This window comes from Zingiber officinale, chromosome 7A (genome assembly GCF_018446385.1).
Source record: "Zingiber officinale cultivar Zhangliang chromosome 7A, Zo_v1.1, whole genome shotgun sequence".
NCBI classification, from domain to species: Eukaryota; Viridiplantae; Streptophyta; class Magnoliopsida; order Zingiberales; family Zingiberaceae; genus Zingiber; species Zingiber officinale.
This window is the reverse complement of record NC_055998.1, coordinates 139,567,491-139,587,424: the sequence shown is the minus strand read 5'-3', so window position 1 is coordinate 139,587,424 and position 19,934 is coordinate 139,567,491. Positions and strand designations below refer to the sequence as shown.

The window sequence follows — 19,934 nt, the reverse complement described above, 5'->3', positions numbered from 1 at the left end:
CTGAAGTCATGTGGCGCGCCAAAGCTACCGAGAAGCTCAAATTGTAGGCCGCTCAGATCGAGGCGGTGACGAACAAGGAGGCCACCGAGTGGGGCCTTTCTCCAGCTGATCCGGTCGGCGAAGAAGGTGAGGGGACACCAACTGTTCCCGAAGCCTCAGACGCCCTTGCCCCTCACGATGAGGCCGCGGGCGACATAGAACCTCCTACCGAAGCCGAGGTGGAGGGTCGTTCGGCCGATGACGTGCCGCTACGCACTCGGAAGTGCCGACGACCGGAATCCGCATCTGCCTCAACTACACTTGATGAGTCATAGCCCGAGCGGGGCGCGGATGCACCGGTGCTGTCCGGGACGGTTTCCCTCGAGAGTACTCTGACCCCTCGTGGTTCTCCGAGGGCCAGCTCTGAGGTGCCGCCGTCCAGCCCTTCAAGAACTTTGCGCCGTATCAGGCGCTTGGGCGAGCTTCCCTCCTCGTCCACCGGTGGGCCGTCCGGTAAGGCCGACGCTTCCAAGAGCGAGCCGAGCGGCCAGAATTTAATTAAAATCGTTCTGCGCCTTCCTTCGGAGGCGTACATAGCTGCTGCTGATCGGCCTGTGGTCCCCGAGCAGCAGATTACCTTGACAGACCCTCTGGCCCAAGCTTGGGTGGACGCTCGGCATCGAATAGCCAGGCTGACTCCTGGGCAGCTCGGCGACAGCAATCTACAACAGGCCACCGGGGTATGCTCTGTTTCTTTGTTTGCGTATTTAAATTATGTTTTCAACCTGTCCACATTTGCTAGCAGAACTGGGTGGAACAGATCGCCATTAGCGATCGATTGGCCGAACTGGAGGACGTGTTGAAAAAGCAAAAAGCTGCGGGGGGTACCGAGCAGTCGACGGCCGCTCTGGAGAAGGCCAAAAAACTACTGGATGTCGAACGGAAAAGGGTTTCCGATTTGGCGAGCAAGGTCGTTCGGCTTGAAACGATGATCAAGCAACAAGATAAGGAGATCAAAACGGCGACCACTTGGAAGCAACAGGCCATCAATGATATGGACCGCATGAAGGTGGAGATCAGGGGGCTGGAACAACGCATCAAAGATTTGGACGCCCTGCTAGCCACCGAGAAAGAGAGTCGCTCGGCCGATCTCCAAAGATTTGATGGAGATTTGAAGGATCTTCAGGCCGCCAGCGACGCTGCCCACGCCGCGCTCAAAGAATATCAAGAGGGGGAGTCGGCTCGCTCCGAAGAAGGGAGGAAGGCGTTCCTCCGCTCGGAAGACTTCGGAGAGAAGTTTACCGACAAGATATCCCTCACTTTCGAGGAGGCGATTAAGGCGGCGGTGGGCTATCTGAAGACCAAAGGCCACCTGCCTGCCGAGCTGACCATCCCCCCCGAGGACCTCGCGAGCGTGATGGACTCCATCCCCGACGCTCTTTTTGATTTTGATGTGTGAGGAGCGTTTTCATGAACTTTTTTGTATTCCCGCCGTTCGGCCCAACTTATCTCTGTAATGACTTGTTTGATTTACCTAATGAGTAATAGATGACCTTCTGCTCCTTTCACTTCTGTTTTAGCAAGGCATTTTTCCCTCGTCACGCCAAAGTGTTCTTTATATCCTTTCCGCTCGGCACCATGATTCTGTCCGGCTCGATTCGATCGTCGTAATGGCATCTATCATGCGACCGCACAGCCGCTAGGCTTTCTAACGTAACCGCTCGGCCTTTACATGCTAATATCCCTAACTTTTATTGACCAACTTTTTCTTTGTGCCTTACCCCCAAAGGGGTTTTCTTTACATTTTTGATGAGCGAGCCGCTCAGCCGTATAACCAGGCTATCGTTGATTGTATCATGTGACTGGCTATCCGCTCGGACGTTTATAGACGCCGGCTCGTCTCTCGATATTTAACGTCGGAGCTCGACGGTCTTCCGCTCGGACGTTTATAGACGCCGGCTCGTCTCTCGATTTTTAACGTCGGAGCTCGACGGTCTTCCGCTCGGACGTTTATAGACGCCGGCTCGTCTCTCGATTTTTAACGTCGGAGCTCGACGGTCTTCCACTCGGACGTTTATAGACGCCGGCTCGTCTCTCGATTTTTAACGTCGGAGCTCAACGGTCTTCCGCTCGGACGTTTATAGACGCCGGCTCGTCTCTCGATTTTTAACGTCGGAGCTCGACGATTTTCAAGGCTAATTTTAATACTGCCGATCGGCGGACCCATGGGCCATCCTTTGAATTAATTTTGATTCCTGCATTACAAGGACACGGGCGACTAACATATACAAAAATGATTTACATTCGTGCACCTTTCACCCCGCTCGATAAGGCTGGAGATGATTCGCACTCCACGGTCGATCCAGCTGCCGCCCGTCTTCATCCTCCAAATAATATGCTCCCGATCGGAGCTTCTCAATAACCTTGAAGGGGCCCGCCCAGGGAGCTTCTAACTTGCCAACATCGCCGACCGGCTTGACTTTCTTCCAGACAAGATCGCCGACCTGGAATGATCTGGGGATTACACGGCGGTTGTAATTTTGCTTCATCCATTGCCGGTACGCCATCAGCCGAACGGATGCCTTGGCTCGCTCCTCGTCGACCAAATCCAGCTCCATGTTCCTCCGTTCGGCGTTGCCATCATCATAACTCTGAATCCGGATGGACTCGACGCCGACTTCGACCGGAATAACTGCCTCGCCACCATACACCAAATGGAATGGTGTGACGCCCGTCCCTTCCTTCGGAGTCGTCCGGATGGCCCACAAGACGCCCGCCACTTCATCAGGCCAACTTCCTCCCAAATGGTCGAGCCGAGCGCGCAGAATACGAAGAATTTCCCGATTGGCTACTTCGGCTTGACTGTTGCTCTGGGGATAAGCCACGGATGTGAAGTGTTGCTCGATGCCGTAGCTTTTTCACCACTCCTCTAGCACCTTCCCTGTGAACTGCCGCCCATTATCGGAAACCAATCGGCGAGGGATGCCGAACCGACAGATGATGTGTTGCCAGATGAATTTTTTGACGATCTGCTCGGTGATCTTTGCCAGCGGCTCGGCCTCTACCCACTTGGAAAAATAATCTACCGCCACTAGTAGAAATTTCCGCTGTCCGGTCGCCACAGGAAATGGACCAACGATATCCATTCCCCACTGGTCGAACGGACACGAGACTGTAGATGCCTACATTTCCTCTGCCGGTCGGTGGTAGAAGTTATGGTACTTCTAGCATGAAAGGCACGTCGACACGGTCCGAGCGGCGTCTGCTTGTAAGGTTGGCCAGAAGTACCCGGCCAACAGGATCTTCTTAGCCAGTGATCGTCCGCCAAGATGTCCTCTGCACGATCCTTGATGTACTTCTTGGAGGATGTAAGCCGAGTCCTCCGAGCTCACGCATTTTAACAATGGGCGTGAGAAAGCCTTTTTGTAAAGCTGATCGCCGATGAGTGTGAACCGACCGGCTCTTCTCCTTAGCAGCTGAGCTTCATACTCATTAGATGGTGTGGCGCCCGAGCGGAGGAACTCTATGATAGGTGTTCTCCAGTCACTCGGAATCGTGAGGCCTGCCATCCGGTCGACATGCGCCACCAACAATACTTTTTCAATAGGCTGCTGAATGACGATCGGCGTTATTGAGCTTGCAAGCTTGGCTAACTCATCGGCCGCTTGATTTTCTGCTCTGGGTATCTTCTGAACAATAACTTCTTTAAAATCGGCTTTGAGCTTTTCGAAGGCTTCAGCATAGAGCTTGAGGCGAGCATTATTAATCTCGAAGGTACCAGAGAGTTGCTGAGCGGCTAACTGCGAATCCGAATGAAGCGTTACCCGACCGCCTCCCACATGCCGGGCAGCCTGCAAGCCAGCTATGAGGGCCTCATATTCTGCTTCATTGTTGGTAGCTTTATAATCCAGCCGGACGGATAAGTGCATCTTTTCTTCTTGAGGGGAGAGTAACAATATTCCAATCCCGCTTCCGAGCCGAGTGGACGACCCATCCACATATATTCTCCACCTAGCTTTCGGCTCCGGCCTTTGCACCTCAGTCACGAAATCGGCCAAGGATTGCGCTTTGATCGCCGAGCGGGGCTGGTATTGGATATCGAACTCACTTAACTCCGTCGTCCATTTGATGAGTCGTCCGGATGCCTCTGGATTTAGCAGAACACGTCCGAGCGGGCTATTGGTTTTGACAATGATAGTATGCGCCAAGAAATATGGACGAAGGCGCCGAGCGGCGAGGACCAGAGCAAAAGCTAGCTTTTCGAGCCCAGTGTAGCGAGATTCAGCATCCTTTAAAATGTGACTAAGGAAATACACAGGCTCTTCTCCGCTCGCCCTCACTAGTGCCGAGCCAATTGCCTGCTCGGTCGAGGATAGATAAATACAGAGCGGCTCGCCAATAGTCGGCTTGGCTAATACAGGGAGCGAATTCAGATATGCCTTTAAATCTTCGAACGCCCGGTCGCATTCTTCGTCCCAGTGAAATTTTGTAGCCATGCGTAAGATCTTGAAAAATGGAAGGCTCCGGTCGGCGGTTTTGGAGATGAACCGGGACAGAGCGGTTATCCGACCGGTCAAACGCTGTACTTCCCTTGTATTTCTTGGAGGCGACATATCTTGTAGAGCTTTCACCTTGCTGGGATTTGCTTCGATGCCCCGCTCGGTCACTATGTACCCCAAAAAGCACCCTCCTTTTGCTCCGAACAGGCACTTCTGGGGATTTAACTTGACTCCATATTTGCGCAGCGTTCGGAAGGTTTCCTCCATGTCCTTGAAGAGATCGGCCGCTCGGACGGACTTAATGAGAATGTCGTCCACATAAACTTCTAGATTTCGTCCGATCTGCTCTCTGAACACTTTATTCATCAAGCGCTGATATGTGGCCCCCGCATTCTTCAATCCGAACGGCATTACATTATAGCAATAAGTGCCGTCGGCCGTCACGAAGCTGACCTTTTCTTGATCTTCACGGGCGAGCGGCACTTGGTGATAGCCCTGGTAAGCATCGAGCATACAGATTAATTCACAGCCGCCCGTAGAGTCCACCAGCTGATCTATCCGAGGCAGAGGATAAAAGTCTTTCGGGCAAGCTTTGTTGAGATCCCGAAAATCTATGCATACTCTCCACTTGTTGCCCGGCTTGGAGACTAATACTACGTTAGCCAACCAGCTCGGGAACTGTACCTCGTGGATATGGTCGGCCTCCAAGAGTTTCTCCACCTCCGCTCGGATGATAGCATTCTGCTCGGCGCTGAAATCTCTTTTTCTCTGCTTCACGGGCCGTGCGTCCGGTCGGACGTGTAGTTCATGCTGCGTTATACTTGGTGAAATTCCGGGCATCTCATGTGTCGACCAGACGAAGACATCATGATTTCTTCGGAGGCTTTGGATCAATTCTTCTTTTTGCTTCTATTCCAGATCGGACACTATAAAGGTTGTGGCCTCCAATCGGGTTGGGTGAATTTGTACTTCCTCTTTTTCTTCATAAATTAAAGAGGGTGACTTTTCGGTGATGGCGTTTACCTCGATCCGGGGCGCCTTCCGAGCGGAACAGGCCTCTGCTCGGACCATCTCGATGTAGCATCGCCGAGCTGCTAGCTGATCTCCCCGTACTTCTCCCACTTTGTCCTCTACGGGGAACTTGATCCTCTGGTGGAAGGTTGAGACGACCGCTCGGAATTCGCGCCAGTCGTCCCAAAATAACGTTGTAGGACGAGGAGAATCGACCACCATGAAGTTTGTTGTCCCTGGTCCTCCGAGGCTCTTCTCCCCGAGGTAGCCACCGGATCCGTCGACCTACCGGTGAACCGTTACCAGTGAACCCATAGAGCGGAGTTGTCATGGGTAACAGCTCGGCTCGATCAATTTGCAACTGATCGAATGCTTTCCTGAAGATGATGTTGACCGAGCTTCCTGTATCTACAAAAACGCGGTGGATAGTATAATTCGCTATTACCGCTTTGATGAGCAGAGCGTCGTCGTGGGGCACTTCAACTCCTTCCAAGTCCCCTGGCCCGAAACTGATTTCCAGTCCGCTCGCTCGTTCTTGGCTGCAGCCAACGGCATGGATTTGGAGCTGCCGGACGCTCGCCTTCCTAGCTCGGTTGGAGTCTCCTCCGGTCGGCCCGCCAGCAATAACGTTGATCTCGCCTCGGGAAGTATTGCTTCTATTTTCCTCTTCCCGAGCGGATGGTCGAGATCGTTCTCTGGACGCTCGGCGATTCTCCTTCCTTGGGGAACGATGCCGATCGGGAGTCTGTTGCTGTGGCCTATCAGCTCGCGTCCGATCGGCTTCATGAGTTCTCTGTCGCCTATCGACTGAAGGCGACCGTCGCCTGGCATTCCGGGGCGCGGGATGAGCCACGAAGGGAAGACTTCGGCAATCCCTTGTGTTGTGCGTATCCGTCCAGTGGAAGGAGCAGAACATCGGGGTCCATTTCTTCTTTGGCTTCTTGCACATGAGACCTGGCGTGGGGGGATCGGATTGCTTCGGCCCTTGGTCCTCTAGGCGGCTGATGAGCGGCTTGCTGCTTCCGCTCGGCTGGAGGAGCCCGCTCGGCTGGAGTTTCCTTTTTCCTTGCCGCTTGTGCTTCTTCCACGTTAATGCATTCGTTCGCCCGGTGTAGCATGTGATCATAGTCTCGGGGCGGCTTTCGGATGAGCGATCGGAAGAAATCCCCATCCACTAGGCCTTGTGTGAAGACATTCATCATGGTTTCCGAGGTGGCCGTTGGAATGTCCATCGCCACTTGGTTGAACCGCTGGATGTAAGCTCGAAGCGACTCACGGGCTTCTTGCTTGATGGCGAACAGGCTCACGCTCATTTTTTGATAGCGCCGACTGCTTGCAAAATGATGGAGGAAGGCCGTTCGGAAGTCCTTGAAGCTTGTGATGGATCCGTCCGGCAGCCTCCGGAACCACCGTTGAGCCGATCCCGAGAGAGTGGTGAGAAAAACTCGGCACTTTACTCCATCTGTGTACTGATGGAGAGTGGCTGTGTTATCGAACTTACCCAGATGATCATTCGGGTCGGTTGTCCCATTATACTCGCCGATCGTCGGAGGCACGTAGTGCTTGGGCAGAGGGTCTTGTAGAATGACCTCCGAAAATTGGCGATTGATCCGCTCGGGAGATGCGTCCGCTCGGGGGGCTTTCCCTTTTCTGTTGTCCCGTCTTGGTATTTCATCCGAAGATGATCCCCGCTCTCGATTAGTTGCTACAGCTTCAGGAGTGCGGAAGAGAGCCCGATGGAATGGTACTGTCGCTGGTGGTGCTTCCACTCGGCCACCAGACGCTGATGTTGCTTGTTGCTCCGGCCGCTCGGCTGTGGCTTTTTGTTTTTGCTCCACTAGCTTGGCGGCCCTCATCTCGATCAGAGCGTCGAGTTCCTCGTTCGAAAGCGTCACCATGTGTTGTCGTCCAGCCTCATCCATTGTTCTCGTTCGGATGCAGGAGCGTTCCCACAGACGGCGCCAAATTGATCCTGTCCGAATGCTGAATCAACGGACGCTGGGCACGTGGTGCTTTCGGCTGCTGGCGTGGATCTTCGACTGGTGGCACCAAGCTCCGGCAAACCTGCACAGAAGTCGGGCCGGGAAGGGATTCCCGGCGGCGACCCTCCGACGCTCAAGTCAGGTAAGCGGACAACAAAAGGGTGGCTTCGAAACGCGTAGAATGCATACCTCCGGCGAAGTCTACGGCTTTTTATATAGGGCGCTGAAAAAGCTCCTGCACGCCTATCCAGGCGCGTGCGTATCCGCAGCCCATGCCTCGGTGTGTACTTGTCAGAAAACTTACCTGACGCCATACTGCAACAGTCCCATCGCGCCTCCGATGGGACAGCAAGACACCCCGTTGTCAGACTAGGAGTATGGCTTAGTCATATGACTTGACGGCTGTCAGAAGATGTTCCTGTTCTCCTTCACCGCCGGCCGGGACGTGCGTCCGGCCGACTGGATGGAGAACATCGTCCGGACGGCCTTCATCCCCTGCGCCGGCCGGACGGCATGCCCCTCACGTCTTGCCTGTCGACTCGCGCTGAGATGCCGGAGAGACTTCCAGGCGAGTGACTTCCGCTCGGCTCTGAGACATTGTTTCATTGAGCGTCGGAACCCCAACCCGGTCAGGGCGCCTTTTACTACTGAATGTCCATTGGTCGGCCGATCGGTCTTATCCATTTCTTCCAAGTCCGGTCGGCTCACCCTTCTCCGGTGGGCTCCCTGGCCATTTGACCTCCACGTGGCGTTGACCCCTCGTTAGGGGGTCCCGGGCTCTTACTACCGGATCACCGAGCAATGAAACGACTACTCGGCCGGTTTAATTCTGCATTAATCTCGAATTTAATACATCAGTTTCACAGCAACAAAAGATCTACGTGACAAAATGTTGGTTGTTCCACTTGGGCAAATTTTGCCCCGACCGGTCCGACATTCGTGTGCGCAAGTCGTGCTCGTACACGACTCAACTTGGTTCAGTGCAATCCGGGCCCTGGATTTGCACCCCTCTGCGCATCCACACGTGAGAGAGAGAGCCTCTCCCCATGCATTTGTTCACATCCTCAATATATGTGAATCAATATAAACCAACAAAAATGCCTTGAAACTTCCAATGTGGGACTAAAGTCTCATTCACAATGGAGTCTCTTTCCTCTTCCATTTCTTCTCCATTCACTTATATTTAACAATCCCCCACATGAATGGAGATAGGATAAATGATAGCATTCAGCAGTTGAGTCAAGTATAGGATAGGTAGGTTTTACCCTTTGAACCTTCCCTTGTGAAGATTTGGTTACTTACTGGCTGATAGTAGATATGATGTCCTTGAACTATACTGTTGTCTATGTAAGCAGTGACAAATCACACCCAAGACTCTCCCTGATACAACTCAGTTCTCATGAATGTGTTCGTTCTTATCCATGAACACGCTTGGTTCTGTGAGAAACTCTAAGAATTGTGTCTCCAATTCTCTTCAAAGCGGCCCCACTTCTTTCTCACATAGGTGATCCCTCTTTTTTAACATTAAAAGTCCATCGGCTTACCCTGGTCTAGTCACTGTTCCATTGGGCTATCCCCCACAATGTGTTTAGTCAATATAGATTAGTTGCCCCTTTTGAACCTAGTTCTTGGGATCTCCAGTCAGCATAGGTTGAGTGTCCTCTGCACTGATCGCTGACAACGGCATTAAACTCATTCCTCGTGATGAGCTTGCAACTAACTCTCGATTTAACCCTTTAGTTAGTGGATCCGCTAGGTTATCTTTTGACTTCACATAGTCAACAGTAATAACTCCAGTTGAGAGTAGTTGTCTAATGGTAATATGTTTAGGACATATATGTCTAGACTTACCATTATACAGATGGCTCTGTGCCCGACTGATTGCTATTTGGCTATCGTAATGTATGCAAATCGCACGCACAGGTTTCAATCATCGTAGAATATCTTCTAAGAATTGTCGTAGCTATTCAACTTCTTCATCACATTTATCAAGAGCTACAAACTAAGATTCCATCGTGGATCTGGTTATTACGATTTGCTTAAAAGATTTCCAAGAAATGACTGCACCTGCTAGAGTGAAGACATATCCACTTGTAGACTTAGAGTCTTTTATATCAGATATCCAACTTGCATCGTTGTATCCTTTGATCACAGCAGGATATCTCGTATAGTGCAGTCCATATTCACGAATATACCTTAAATACCTTAGTACTCTTGTTATCCCTTTCCAGTGCTAAACACCTGGATTGCTCATGTATCTACTCAGTTTGCTTACTGCGTATGCCCAGTCTGGTCGTGTATAACTCATCAAGTACATCAGACTTCCAATCACTCGAGAGTACTCTATCTGCGAGATACTTTCACCTCGATTTTTCGATAGATATTGACTCGTATCTATCGGCGTTTGTGCCAATGCAGTATCACCCATGGTGAATTTCTCAAGAATCTTGTCCGCGTAATGAGACTGACTAAGAACAAGTCCTTCTGTCATTCTAAGAATTTTGATTCCTAGAATCACATCAGCTAGGTCCATGTCTTTCATGTCAAATCTTGAGTTCAACATATCTTTAGTGAATTTGATTATCTTATTATTACTCCCAATGATAAGTATGTCATCTATATATAGGCACAAGATGACGTAGTCATTCTCTGTGGCTTTTATGTAGACATATTTATCACATTCATTAATCTTAAATCCACATTCCTTCATGGGATTGTCAAATTTCTCATGTCACTGCTTTGGTGCTTGTTTCAAGTCATATAATGATTTCACCAATCTACAGACCTTGTTTTTCTGTCCTGGCATAGAAAACCCCTCAAGTTGGTACATGTAGATTTCCTCTTCTAAATCCTCATTTAGAAAGGCTGTCTTTCGATCCATTTGACTCGTATCTAAATCCTCATTTCGAGATTCCATAGAACGACAATAACCAACAATACTCTAATGGAAGTTATTCTCGACACCGGAGAGTATGTATCGAAGTAATCAAGACATTCTTATTGTCGGTATCCTTTAATTACCAATCTGGCCTTGTATTTATCGATTGTGTCATCTGATTTCATTTTCTTCTTGAAGATCCACTTGCAACCTAGTGGTTTACTTCGCGGAGGAAGATCCACGAGTTCCCAAGTGTGATTTTGCATAATAGATTTTATTTCAGATGCAATTTCCTCTCTCCAGTGAGGTCCATCAGATGAGCTTACTGCTTTTGAGTAACTCCGGGGCTCACTTTCCAGCATGAAATTGATAGCATCCGATCCGTAGGATTTTTCTACCCGAGCTCTTTTACTCCGTCTAAGGTCAACCTCAACTGGTTCATTATCATCTTCTTCGCCTTGTGTTTCATATGCCCATTTTGAGGAGCTAACATCCTCTGGGGTCTTATACGGAAACACATGCTCGAAGAACAAGGCATTTCTCGATTTAATGATCGAGTTCTTATGTATCTCCAGTATGTGTGACTCATACATACAAAATCGATAAGCACTGTTGTTATGTGCATATCCAATAAATATGCAATCAACAGTCTTTGGTTCAATCTTAATCCTTTTCGGATCAGGCACTAACACTCTGGCAAGACACCCCCACATTCGTAAATATTTGTAGGAGGGTTGTCTTCCATTCCACAACTCATAAGGGCTCTTATCTATTTTCTTCCGAGACACCTTATTTAAAAGGTAATTAGCTGTTAACACAGCTTCCCCCCACATGGACTCTGGCAATCCAGAGCTCAATAGAAGAGCATTCGTCATCTCCTTTAGAGTTTGATTCTTTCGCTCAGCAACTGCATTTTACTGAGAAGTATAAGGAGTTGTTGTTTCGTGTTTGATCCCATGTTCAGTACACAACTCAGCGAACGGTGACACATATTCACCGCCTCAGTTACATCGAACCACCTTAATCTTTCTATTAAGCTGATTTTCAATCTCATTTTTATAGAGAGCAAATTTCTCTATAGCTTCATCCTTACTTTTGAGAAGATACACATAACAATATTTTATTTTATCATTTACAAAAGTGATGAAGTATTTATTTCCATCACGTGTTGGTGTACCTTTAAGGTCTCACACGTCGGTGTGGATTAGGTCAAGTGGTTCGTTACTTCTTTCAATATGTTGAAAGGATGACCTTGCCATTTTTGCTTCAACACAAATCTCACACTTGTGTTTTGGGTCAAGGTGGAATGTAGGTATGATTTGCATGTTTATTAATCTACGCAACACATCATAATTAACATGCCCTAGTCTACCATGCCACAAACACGAAGACTCAAGTATATAAATGGAAGAGTTTTCATTTTTATTTATCTTGGGCCTAAAGGTCATTACATTGAGCTTGAATAGCCCATCAGATACATAGCCTCTTCCTACAAACATTCCATTCTTGGACAATACAACTCTGTCTGACTAAAAAATAATGCGAAAGCCATGCTTCTTCAAAAGTGATCTGGACACTAGATTCTTTCGAATCTCCGGAACATACAACACATTGTTCAGAGTGAGGTCCTTGCCCGAGGTCATCTTCAGCACCACCTTTCCTTGGCCCATAATGTCCGAGATTGCTGAGTTCCCCAAGAACAGTTTGTCTCCAACGACTTCTTCAAAGTTGTGGAGCAACTCCTTATTGCAGCACACATGTCTGGTGGCTCCAGTATCGATCCACCATTGCTGCGGGTTTGAACCAATCAGGTTCAACTCAGAGACTACAGCGCAGAGGTCGTCCATTTCTGGTCTCTCGTTCAGGTTGGCCTCTTGCTTCTTCTTCGACTTTCTGCACTCCGAAGATTTGTGACCCACTTAGTCACAGTTGAAGCACTTCCCAGAGAACTTCTTCTTGCTGATGCCTCCTTTGGGTCCCATCTTGGAAGATTTAGGGTTCTTTCGTTTCGAGCTTTGACCGTGCTTGACCAAGTTGGCTTTCACAGTAGCCTGAGAGAATAGTTTTTTCTCTCAACTCTTGTTGTCTTCTTCGATGCGAAGTTGAACAATGAGTTCTTCCACATTTATCTCCTTCCGCTTATGTTTCAGGTAGTTCTTGAAGGCCTTCTGGCTGGGAGGCAGCTTCTCAATGATAGCTGTCACCTAGAAGGTTTCACTCAGAATCATCTCTTCTGAGTGGATCTCGTGCAAGATCACCTGAAGCTCCTGGACTTGACTGATCACCGTCTTGGAGTCAACCATTTTGTAGTCCAGGAATCGACCCACAATGAACTTCTTTGCCCTTGCATCCTCCGTCTTGTATTTCTTGTCCAGGGACTTCCATAGCTCCTTAGTCGTTCTCTTCATGCTATACACAACGTACAACAAGTCGGCAAGGCAGTTGAGGATCTAGTTTCGGCAAAGGAACTCAAAATGAGTCCATGCCTCCACTGTACTGATGGTCTGCGCATCAGCATCCTCAGCACGCTTGGGAGGGTCCTCGGACAAGAACCATGCCAGGTGTGGTTAGGTAGAAGAGCATCTTTTGCTGCCACCTCTTGAAGTTCAGTCCATTGAACTTCTCTGGTTTTTCCCCGTGGTTGATTGACATAGTTCCAATCAGGGCGAAAGAGGCCTGCACGTGTTGAGTCTGTTGCACCTCAACATTTCATTCTGTGGACATCTCAACAGAAGTGAATCTGTTTCAAGATTGTTGGAGTACAATATGTTGCCGGAGATTTTTAAGAACTTAGCTGAATTTAAAATTACACAGAATTTAAATTCAACTTACAATAGAGATGACTTGAGCGGATAATCTCAGGCTGCCAGCAGAGGCTAGTTTCTGTCAAGTGGCGAAGGCAGGCTGCATCGTGTTGACAGAGCGGGCTGGCCGGGCGGGCAGATAGACCGGGCGACAGACAGGTCGGTCGAAGCAAACAGGTCAACCTGTTAGAGAGATCGACTGGGTCGAGCAGATAGGCCGAGTGAAGCAGACAGGTCTAGATGTCAGAGAGATTGGCCGATCGGACGAGCTAACAGGCCAGGCGAAGATCCCGAGCGGGCAAAGAAGTCTGTCGGTCGGACAAAGAGACCGACCAGGCGAGCTGACCAATGCTTGCGAGTCGCAGTTTCCTTGAAACAGATTCGCCCACCTCCGGCTGTGCTTCGAGGCTTACAAGGGTCGTCTGTTTTCCAGGATACAATAGCCGACCGTGAATCCGACCAAGCACTGGTGGTCACGGCGAGCTGAGTGGTACCCGAATGTTACCACGGGCACTCCGCCGAGCAAGAATTGGACGACAGAGGAGGAGGAAGAAAAATGGAGAGCCTTTGCTTTGCTTGTTGTGTGTGTCCTCTGCCTATGATCGGAGCCTCCTTATATAGGAGCTCGGATCAATGGCCAGAGTTAATGATCTTAATGATCATTATTAGCCAAGCAGTGAAACGACTACTCGACCGGTTTAATTCTGCATTAATCTCGAATTTCATGCATCCGTTTTACAGTAGCAAAAGATCTACGTGGTAAAATGTTGGTTGTTCCACTTAGGCAAATTTTGCCCCGACCGGCCCGGTATTCATGTGCGCAGGTCGCGCTCGCACACGAATCAACTTGGTTCAGTGCAATTCGGGCCCTGGATTTGCCCCGCGTACCCATGCGTGACGCGTGAGAGAGAGCCTCTCCCCAAGCATTTGTTCACATCCTCAATGTATGTAAATCAATATAAACCAACAAAAATGCCTTGAAACTTTCAATGTAGGACTAAAGTCTCATTCACAATGGAGCATCTTTCTTCTTCCATTTCTTCACCATTCACTTATATTTAACAAGTGTCGGCCGAGCAAAGAGGGCGAGCAGGCAAGCGGATAGGCTGATCAAGCGGGAGAAGAGGCCGACCGGGCAGACGAGGAGACCGACTGGGCAAGCAGACTTAGAGGCCGAGCAAGCTGACCGAGCATCCGAGCAAGAGACCGGCCGAGCTTTGACGCCGAGCTAGACCAACAGTACCAGAGCGAGCAGCGGACCAAGGTCTGCGATTGATGTAGTTTCCTTGAAACAGATTCGCCCCACCTCCGACAGTGCTTGGAGGTTTACAAAAGTCGTCTATTTCCCAGGATACAACGGTGAATCATGATTCTACCAAGCACTGATAGTTACGATGAACTGAATGATACCTGAACTATCACGGGCACTCCGAAGGAGGTGGCTAAAATAACATTAATCAAAACTCCTCTTATACCAACTTAAACAATTGTTTATATAAAATTTAGACTTTAAGATAAAAATGAAAGAAATCTTAATATATTGACCACAATTTTTATCTTATAAAGAAGGAAAAGAAAGTCTTTCTAAAAAAAAGAAATTATAAAAAAACACTTACATAGATAAGCTCTAATCCCCCACCCCACACACACACATACTTTTATGTCTGCATCAATTAGCAAGTAGTGGTCAGTCAATTTTTTTTCTATCTTTATCATTAAAATTACTTTGCATCAATTAGCAAGTAGTGGTCAGTCTTCTTGTTGTGTGGAAATTTGGGTGATGATGGAAATTGTGATACGTACTCTGTCCTAGCTGCCGGTTATGAAACGCCAACAACACTGAGGAGCAGACCAAGTCAATGGCGAATAATGCAAATGGCACATGCATCTTGCTAAGTACTCCAATTAACTTAGAGCGCCTACTAGGTCAAGAATGCAACCTCTTTTACCACAAGTATATATATATATATTTTTCTATCGAGACAAATTTCTATTTTATTTATCAAGTTTAAACAAATCTATCAAACATAAACATATATGACCCATTTGTTTTTATAAGAAATTAAACAAACATGTTCAGTACGTAGAAACATAGGAATTACATTTGTGTTTCTGATAAGCATTTAAACTGGCTTATTTATGGTACAAACATAGCGTTTTTTTAATAAACAATTTTCGTTATTTATTTATAAATAAGGAATTGTATATGTAAGGAGAAATTAAGGCACTGGAGGACGCATGTTAAGTTTAAAGGTCGTGCTTAAAACATTTTAACATTTATTGATGACTAGTTCGGCTTTACCACTTTTTAAGAGTACAAAGATAAGAAACAATCTTATCTTGACTTCATAATAGATATAGATTGTGGTTAACATAAGAAAGTGTATTATTAATGAAACTTATAGGGAACTTATGCTGTGAAAAAACAAATCTCAAGAAAAGAAAAAGAAAAAGCAAAAGGAGAAAGAGGAAGAGAAAAGAAAAAAAAGAAAAAGGTGGAAAAAAGAAGGGATTGAAAATGAAAAAAATAATAGAATAAGTTAACCTTTTAAAAGATTTTCGCAAACTTTTAAAATTATTAAAATATCCTAAAGCTTTATTTACCTATCATTACTTTTAGGGTTTACTATTATGTTTTTTTTTTTCAAAAAGTCTTGTTTTACCTTTAAATTTTTTCCACAACACATGCATCTATAACCATATCTACATTACTTATACTAAACTAGCTATCGCACACCCACATTATATTATATATATAATATAATATATAAATACACATAAATTAAAACTATAGGCCCATAAATTGGACTTATTAAGGGTGAGTCGGACATATGTAGTAGTACAATTTAAGAGTAACACTTGAGAACCCCAACAGTAAACTACTGTAACAAACTTTCCCTTATAAAAAATTATTTTAATATCATACTTGATCTTAGCTAAAAAGTTAAGAAAGACATGTTTTTTAACGTCGTCTACTCAAAGTATTTATAGAAGTTTCTCTGCATGCGGTGTTGACAGTCCTAAGATGTGAGACTAAAGAGAACCATAACTATATATATTTTTCATATAAAATAATCAGAGAAAATTACTAATAAGTCTTAAAATTATTTTCAATGTAAAATAAAAAGAAGGATATTAATGTAATTTAATTTTGATCTTCACCACAAATTAATTGTCAAAGTGTCTAGATTTTTAATAAAATAGTAAGATGGTATAAAATGAAAATACCATAAGTGCATTCTCTATATCATAGTTTACATTGACACCGCAACTATCATTTGTAAAATATTGCAACTATATGCTTACAATGAAATTGTAAGGTCACACTTCTAACATGAAAAATTAGTAGCTATTACAAAATTGATCATTGACTTTTTCATAAAAACCTAATCATCCACTATATTATTCAATCCTTTCTTAATTGCCATATTATCTTAAAGTAAGAATACCTTCATGTTTTTTCTTGAATATAGTAGAAATACAAACACACTCTACAAACCACTAAAAAAACTAGAATTAACGATTAAATTAGTGATGACATTTAATTTTCATCGCTAATAAGAGATGGAAACATATAATCCATCTCTAATTAGTGATGACAGTTTATTTTCATAGCTAATTTGCGATGGTTATTAAGTTACATCTCTAATTAGAGATGAATATTAAATTCCATCTCTCATTAGAGATGGAAATATATATTGTATGTCTCTAATTAGAAATGGTTTATATATTCCCTCGCTAAATTGGAGATGAAAATGATATGCATAGGGAAAAAATCCTAGGAAAATGTTCAAGGATAGACATATAAATTTATGACCCACCTTTTTTACTTTTTGTGAGTTCATCATTTTATGTGTCTAAGCATTTTCTAAGATTTTTTTCCTGTGCATATCATGAATATATCATACCATCGTTTATTTGTAATTGGGGATATATTTCCACTGCTTAGATATAGCGATGGAATATTAATTCCATCTGTAAGTAGCGACGGAATGTTATTTCCGTCGCTAATTAAAGACGGAATATTAAATCCCATCTCTAAATCTAAAATCAAATTAGGATTCCCAAAAATAGACATTTCTCCTTCGACCATCTCCTCTTCGTTCTCCAGTATTCTCCAGCTAGCGATCTCCTCTTCGGCATGCACGCGTTCTCCCCTCCGATAGCTAGGTAATGCTCTCTCCTCTCTGGCTATCTCTTCCATCTCATCTCCGACTACTCACACCCCCTTGGCCATGAGCTTGGTCGGACATGGACAAGCTGGTCATGGTCCCTTGGTCATGAGCTTAATTGGTAGGCCGCAACCAAGCTGCTAGTGGCCCCTTGATTGCGAGCTTGGTTGGTCGTGACCAAGTAGCCCGCGGTCCCCAGGCCGTGAGCTTGGCCAACTGTGGTCATGTTGGCCATAGTCCCTTGGTCGTGAGCTTCGCCAATCGCATCCAAGCTACCCACGACCCCCTGGCCGCAAGCTTGGCTAGTCGCGGCCAAGTTTCCTACGACCCCTTGGCCGCAAGCTTGGCCGGTAGTAGCCAAGCTCCCCCCGACCCCTTGCAATTGGTCGTAAGCTTAGCTGGCCGTGGACAAGTTGACCGTTGCCCCTTGGTCAGTGAGTGATCCTTCCTGTTGGAACAATCTAGGTGTCATAAGTTTTGATGTTTGGACAAAGATTTAAGTTAGATTTATTGTTGTATTTGATATGTATTGTGAGTGTACAGGATACAGGTACAACAATGAAAATCCATGTGTGATCTTGGCAAAGGAGAAAAGTCGAAGGATGAGTCTTGACAGTGTAAGTCTAATTATGTAGTCTTGGCAACGTAAGTCCAAGTGTGACTTGACAATGGATAAAATCTCAGAGGTGAGGAGCCTCTTGGCAAAGGAAGACTCAACAACAAGGATAAGGCTGAAGGAAGCTCCAGAAGACAAGACGTGAAGGATGGGGAGACATCCGAGGGACGCGAGATTGATGGAGGAGGCTAGAAGGCTAAGTCTAGGTTGGTCGGGCGAGGACAAGTGCTGAGTGATTATACTCAAGGCAAAATCCTATGTTTTTAGGATTTACGGTAGCAGTACTGCAGCGACACTGTAGTAGTGTTGTAGCAGTCGGCTGGTTGCTGTAGCAGTCGACTGGTACACTGTAACAATCGACTGGTACATTGTAGCAATCGATTGATAGCCGACCATTGGGTAACGGTCGACTTCACTTAAATGACCAGTCGATTAGTGCATACACCAGTCGACTGGTGCAGAAAAATAACTTAGTGTTTTCCTCTCGAGCTCTATTTAATAAAGCTCGGGGTGCTTGGGCATGGTTGACTAAATGGAGGTGGTTAACCCCTATTAGTAGTCTTCTAAAGCCTTTAAGTTCTTCTTGTGATCTAAGAGTGTTTGGATCAAGGTTGTGGTGAGGTTTCTCCATTGAGAAGGAGGTTTGAGCTAGCCAGAGATTTCTGGGGAGTCATCCACCGACGGATCGGGATTGTCCACCTTACGGATAGCCGTGAAGTAGGAGCTTTATCTTCGAACCATGTAAATTAATGTGTTAGAGGTTTGGTTATCTTGTTTATTGCCTCTAGGTTTTAGCTTTCATACTTGTTAGTTTTATTTGTATTTCCGCTGTACACCAACAAGCGTAGGAAGCGACGTTGGGTAAGCCGCTATTCACCCACCCCCCTAGCGGTGTCAAGGTCCCAACAATTGGCCCTAGCGACCCCTTGCAATTGGCCGCAAGCTTAGCTGGCCGCGGACAAGCTGCCCATTGCCCCTTGGTCAATGAGTGATCCTTCCTTTTCATCGATATACTCATGTAGTGATTGTTTGCTTTATTAATTTTGCTTAAGCCTGCTTGTTATGCTTGTGTTTTCAGCTTTGGATTTTCTTTCGAAGTGTGAAGTAGTCAATTTTTGTATAGTTACGATTGAATTCAACTTAGTACTTCTTGTTAAAGAAAAATTTGAAGAATAATAATTATCAAGTTATTAGTACTTTTTGTTAAAAAAAATGAAAAGAAAAACACACACTACAAAAAAAAAAACCCTGTATTACTGATGCTTTTCCATCGCTATTCCGTCACTATATTGGTTTAGAGATGGAATTACAATAGAAATACCGTAGTCAGAATATATTACGTTGGAGATAATTTTACCGACGGAATTTAAATTCTGTTGCTAGCTACTGATAGAATTTACAACTCTGTCGGTAAATTTAGCTATAGAATTAATATTTTCGTCGGTACATTTCGCTGCGGAATTAGTATTCCATCGGTAATTACCAATAGAAGTTATAATTCTGTCAATAAGTAATGAATGAAATCCTCTACTGTAATGTTATTTGCCAATGAAAACACCATTTTTGTCTGAGAATACCGACGAAAACTTTTGTTCCGTCGGCACACACCTACGGAATTCATGAATTCTATCAGTATACACTGATGGAATCCATTGTTCTATCAGTGTGTGCCAATGGAAAAATGGATTCCATCATTTGCCGACAGAACAATGGATTACGTGGGTAAGTATCATAATTCTATCGATATTTACCGATGGAATACGTGTTTCCCTCGGTAATTATGTGTTTCCACTCCAAATAACACATTCATATACAATCATATCACTACAAAAAACTATGATTCAAAGACGAAATTTAGGGACAAAAATATATATCGTCGCAAATTAACAACGAAATTAGAAATCAAATATTTTCGATGTAAATTAGCATCAAATAAAAATTTGTCGCCAAATAGTAACAAAATTTGATAGTTGTAGCAAACTCTACGACAAAA

General features: G+C 45.7%; 1 pseudogene; it reads right to left on the bottom strand.

Moving 5' to 3' along the window:
• Window positions 1-15,966: 15,966 nt before the first annotated feature.
• On the bottom strand, window positions 15,967-16,110 carry LOC122003343 (annotated as a pseudogene).
• Window positions 16,111-19,934: the final 3,824 nt, after the last annotated feature.